This window comes from Coregonus lavaretus (genome assembly GCF_964263955.1).
Source record: "Coregonus lavaretus genome assembly, chromosome: 2".
In the NCBI taxonomy this organism is placed as follows: domain Eukaryota; kingdom Metazoa; phylum Chordata; class Actinopteri; order Salmoniformes; family Salmonidae; genus Coregonus; species Coregonus lavaretus.
The window spans coordinates 9,236,820-9,242,819 of NC_139989.1; positions in this window are offsets into that span (position 1 = coordinate 9,236,820).

A 6,000-nucleotide genomic window follows, 5' to 3' on the forward strand; every position below is an offset into this window, starting at 1 on the left:
GGCAGCGCCACCGTTACAGGCACTTCCTACGCCAGCCGGACGGCGCCATCCTAGAGGTAGGTTAACCCTGACTGTGCCCTCTCTCTCTCTCCCCTCTCTCTCTCTCTCCCTTGTCGTCAGCTGCCTCTCTGTCTTTCATTCTTCCTCTCTCGCACATTCTCTATTTCTCTCTCTCTTATAACCTCTCTCTCTCTTCCTCTCTCTCTCTCTCTCTCTCTCTCTCTCTCTCTCTCTCTCTCTCTCACTCTCTCTCTCTCTCGCTCTCTCTCTCCTGAACCTCTCTCTCTCTCTCTCTCTCTCTCTCTCTCTCTTCTGAACCTCTCTCTCTCTCTCTTTCTCTCTGCCTCTCTCACCCTCTCTCCCTTTGTCTGCAGTTTCAGAGTGAGCGATAAAGACAGATGAACACTGAGTGAAATACAGAGAAAAGAGGGATGAGAGAGGAAGATAGTGAAACTGCACTGCGTCCTCTCCTCAGTGTGTGACCTAGCAGAAGCACACACACACACACACACACACCATGCACACACACACACACACACACACACACACACACACCATGCACACACACACACATACACACCATGCACACACACACACACACACACACATACACACCATGCACACACACACACACACACACACACCATGCACACACACACACACACACACACACACACCATGCACACACACACACACACACACACACACACACACACACACACACACACACACCATGCACTCGCAGGGAAGAGCGACGTAGAGGGAAGGGAATAAAGAGGGTAGAGGTTAGCATGCCACTCCTCTCCTTTGTGACTCAGAGTGAGAGGAAAGGAACCGTACATGCCTCACTATACCTCCCTAGCAATGCTACACACACAGACAACAAGATGGTGCTATGGCCATAGGAAGGCTTCTCCATTCTCCTTTCAAAGTAGCACCAAATGAGCACTGGCATGACTGTTATGATTCTCCCAGCTAGCACCAATGCTAACTCCCCACTTAATTTTTCACCAAATGAGCATCTGCCACAACTGCTATTCCCCAATTTAGTACCCATGCTAACGCCCCTCTTTATTTGGTATCTGGAATATTGGGTGCTGCACGCATTCTCCCACCTCCTGCCTTCCTCTGCCCTCGGCCTCGCACACTCCTACCCTCAGTCAGTCAGGACGGAGCAGACTGCCGCACAGATTGGCTGTCTAATTAAATGTACCACTGATTCGGCTTTGTAACAACTGCAAGCACATGAGTGAACTCCCCCGATCCCCCCCGAGAGCAACCTGGATCGTCACCATCCCGAAAAAAGTAATATTTTAAAGTTGGGCGTCAAAAGAGAGGAAAAAATTGATTAATGCCGGAGCTGCATCAACAGTTAGCTCTCGGGCGGTGTGGCGTCGTCCTAATGGGGCCCGTCATATTTTGACTGATGAGAATGTGTGTAAACACACAGCATGGCATATCTATTCGTTATCGGTTTTTGGTGTGTGTGCGTGTATGATTTGAGTTTGTGTGCGTGGTAGTGTGTGTCCCTGTGTGGCCTCCAAACCTGTGTGTCACAAATGAGACATCTGGGTAAAGTTGTTTACTGAGGGATTTAGAGATTCACAGCAGAAATATTCATTTTCACCATCTACCAGACAGAAATACAGTCACTGTATTCCAAAAAATGAAAATACAATTCACTCTTGGCATTTCTGCTGGAGAAAATCATTTGGCCCTTGGACCTTTAACGGTAAGGATTGAGGAACCAGTGGCCCTATTCCAGTTGTTTACCTCAGAGGGAGAGAGTGGTGTTCCTGCCCGGAAAAACAGAGGAGAATGTCCTGCGGTATCACCCTCCACCCCCACAGTGGCATGACGGCCATGCCGCTACGTCGGGTGGAACATGAGAGAGACGCCTTTGGCAGCCGTGTCCCCTCACCCCCGGCTGTGGTGTGTGTACGAGGGAGAGGGGGGCGATAATGCCAGCTCTCCAGCCCCGCCGAGCCTTCCGCTTTCCACCCTCCTTTCCCCTCTCCCCACAGCACGGGCCCTCTTTACATATTCAAACTAATCCTCCCTTGAATATATAGACTGGTTTTATGTATAGAGTGACATCCAGGAATCACCAAAGGGCATCCCCAGCCCTCAGAAGAACACTTGAGCTGATTTTATTAGTGCTTTATGTAATTCTGCCAGCAATATACAGTCAGTGTATGCGACGGGGGGCTGTGTACAAACTGGCCTACAGATTTAAGGTGACAGCTCCTCGGAGAGAAATAACATTGAGGCAGTCCTGCCTGAGCAAACAGAAAATATCTCAGACTGCACAATTCAAGGGGATTGAGTAGAATACCTCATGCATATGGTTCCTTTCTCCACAAATATAGTATTCTAAAGCCCCCTGTGTAAGTTCATCATATTTATGTGTTTATTTTTACAGGAAACAAATCTCTATTTGAAGTGAGGCCTGTTCCCATATCACAATATATAACATATAACATTTTACCATTAAAGATGATATTGCTTTATCATCTTAAAATGTGATATGTTATCGTGATATGGGAACAGGCTCCTGTCAATGATTGCCCATTAACCCTTAGGAATGACTACTTGCTGTGACCTACAAGGGTAATCATTATTCAGTCCTGATGCTTGAAGAATGAGACAACTACAATAGCAATAGTTATTTGACTTCTTTGTACTGTGAAAAACAGTCAGTCTGTCTCTATCGGTTAAAAGATTTGTCCGACTACTTAAGGAGGCCTTCCTTTGTTTACTGAAGCAATATTGACGGACGGTTCATTTCCACATAAGAGGTCTGTTTTTCTCTGGCAGTGTCCTGGACAGCCAAGCCCCCGAGGACCAGGGAAAGCCTTAGACTAACATGACCACTGCTCCAGGGTTCTTATTTTTGCATATTAACCACAATTTACACTCAAAATTAGTATAAACGAACACCTAAGAAAAGCAAGCCCTCCGAGAGGTGCCCTGAGCTACAGACACTTTCAATGTAATACAGCAGTTTGGTGTGTATATTTGTATTGTCTTTGGGGGGGTAGCGGTCCATGACTAAGCAAAAAAAAACTTACATGCACATATTGAATATTCATTTGGCTAAACCATGTGATTCCTGCACCTGTATCCGTCTGGTTTTGGTGTTAAAGGTAATGTACAGACACTCTGCACTCTTAGAAAAAAGGGTTCCAAAAGGGTTATTTGGCTGTCCCCATAGAATAACCCTTTTTGGTTCCATGTAGAACCCTCTGTGGAAAGGGTTTTACATAGAACCCAAAAGGGTTCTACCTGGAACCAAAAAGGTTCTACCTGGAACCAAAAAGGGGACAGCCGAAAAACCCTTTTAGGTTCTAGATAGCAAATTTTTTCTAAGAGTGTGTAGTCAGGGCCCATCATGCGTTGCATTTAAGGAAATTGTTCGAACCATGTTTACCTGTAATATTAACCTGGAAGGCATCTACTATTTTACCTTTAATATTAACCACGGCATGCTGGGAAATGGTAACAAATGTAGTGCAGCAAGAATAGTAAAAGCAACAGTCCCTTTAGCATACTTTGCCAAAAGGATTTTAAAGGTGGTGGAGTGTTGTTTTTTTTTACTTCTCAAACAATCATGAATAAACAGATGTTTGCCAGCTGCAAACTCACAATGCATCACTCTCAACAACCGTTGAGATTCCAGTAGGGCCCTCATAACAAAACAACTTCTGAGATGGGCCTATAACAGCTCCATCTGAGGGAAACAATATGGCCGACGAAATTAATGTGGGCAAAGTCGTTATGTTCCCTACTAAAACCACAGTAGGTTTATGTTTCCCTGTGTCTTTTTCCTCCCAGGCTAGCATTTAAGTGTCTATGGCCTGCCAAAAAAAGAACGATTCAGTAACCAACTGTGCTGTTGTACCATCTCCTTCTTCCATATGTGAGTCCTGGATCAGCTTCTGTGAAAGTCCCATTAAAGATGCACAACTAAAGCTCCAACAGCTTGAATATTACTTCTCCGCATATTATTTATGGCTTGGAAAAACACTGATAAGCTCGTTGTAAATAAAAACACTGTCCCGTGCAATTTCATCATTGTGTTTCTTTCGCTTTTGAAGACTTTTTCCACTTGTGCGCTTTAACCATTGTTGACGTGAGTCTTCCTCACTCACAATCAATTTAATTCAATACTACATAGTTAATTAACTTAACGTAGCTAGGTATGACTGTACTGTTCTTGAGTTATAACTAGGAGGGGTGATTCCCATATATTTACAATCCGCCGCAAGCCCATGTGATGAACAGAGAGAGAAAGAGGGAGAGAGATGCCATTTCAATATTGGGCCGCCTGATTGGTGTAATATGCCATCAGACCCCCATTACCCAGAACCCTTTGTCTTCACTTTCCATGACTCAGCGCTCCTTGTCCACAAATGACTCCGCGCTCGCCAATATTGACCTAATTCCACATTCAGAATATGAAGAAGTTAACCTTTAAAAAACACCTTGCAGCAACATTAATTGACAAACTGCATCAATTCTCCCTCCTGCACCCCCTCTTCCCCCCGGCCGCATGTTTGATTGCCGCTTCGGAGCCTCGGAGCACGCTTCATTGGCTATGAGGTCATCCTGAGCCTTCAGAAATATGAACATGATTTATACAGGAAGTGAGTTCCGCTATCTGCCGTTCGGTGCCGGGGAAGGATACGTCCTTGGTCTTTGTATGTTGCATGAAGAGATTAATGCTTTCCCTGCCAGCCATATCGGCTTTGCGAGAAGACCTTTTCCAAAAGTGTATCGCGTCTAATTATCCAAACGGGTTTACACTAGTTTGAGGAGATTTGTGCCATATTTTATATGAAAAACGTGGAACTGTGTTAATTATTTCTGCACAATCTTTTTTTGTAATTCCCAGGCTTAAATATTTTGTAATTTCAAATTACTGCAAAAACATTAAAACAATGGTAGTGAACTTGCCTATAGCAACATGTAACTGTTGAAATATCTTCAGCACTTGAATTTGCCTGACAGTTTGTTTTTGTCTATGGTGTGTCCCTGAAGGTGATTGGTGACATGGACGGGGCAGAGCCTCCTCTCAGCACTAGGCCCCGCCCCGGTCAGAGGACACCAGAGGAGAACCAGGAAAACGAAGGCCCAAGCTCCACCCTCCAACTCAGGGAGAGGAAAAGGAGGAAGCCTGTTTGGCGTGAGTCCAACACTCCTGTGCACTGTTTAATGGCTGTTTGTGTAGTGTGGCGTTTTAATGGTTGTTTGTGTAATGTTGTGTGTTTAAACAGTGTTATGGCCTAATCCGTGCCCTCAGGTACTCATCGCGTCGAGCCAGTAGGAGACAGTGGGCGTGGTTCGAGCTCTGCACTGCAAGGCCTTTGCCACTGATGTCACTGTGAAGTGAAACAAAGCAGGACAGGACACCCAGGTACTGTCAACTAGCACCTTCACCGACCGCATCAACTGAAGGGACAGGGACTATAGACATACCCCTGGCAATAAACAACTAGCACCTGAGGCTCAACCGACCATACCAACCTATGCGCACCGCACACAGCAGGGCTTGACATTCAGGTAAATTTGCCAGTGGCACACCGGGCCAGTTTCAACTGAAAACTACTAGCCCGAATGAAAAAAATACTGGCCTGGGTCAAGATCTGACAGGAAAGGGAATGATGCGTACATAATTTCAATAGCAGGTGATTTTGTGTTCCATTTACGGGCAAGTAGCATATACAGGGTTTGTACAGACATTGGCAAGTCAAATTCAATGACTTTTTCAAGCACTTAATTGTAATTTTCAAGGACCTACATTTTTCATTTAATTGTTGAAAAAAAACTCCCCCCAAAATGTATGCAAAAAAAAGTATGCATTACCACTTTAAGAATAATGCTTTTTTTTATAGGCCTACCCAATGGCATTATGCATTGACATTCACATTATTTTTACATTCTATGTCAGAATAATGTGGGAATTGCCTGACTAAATAGACAGAATGCTTCCGACACAAA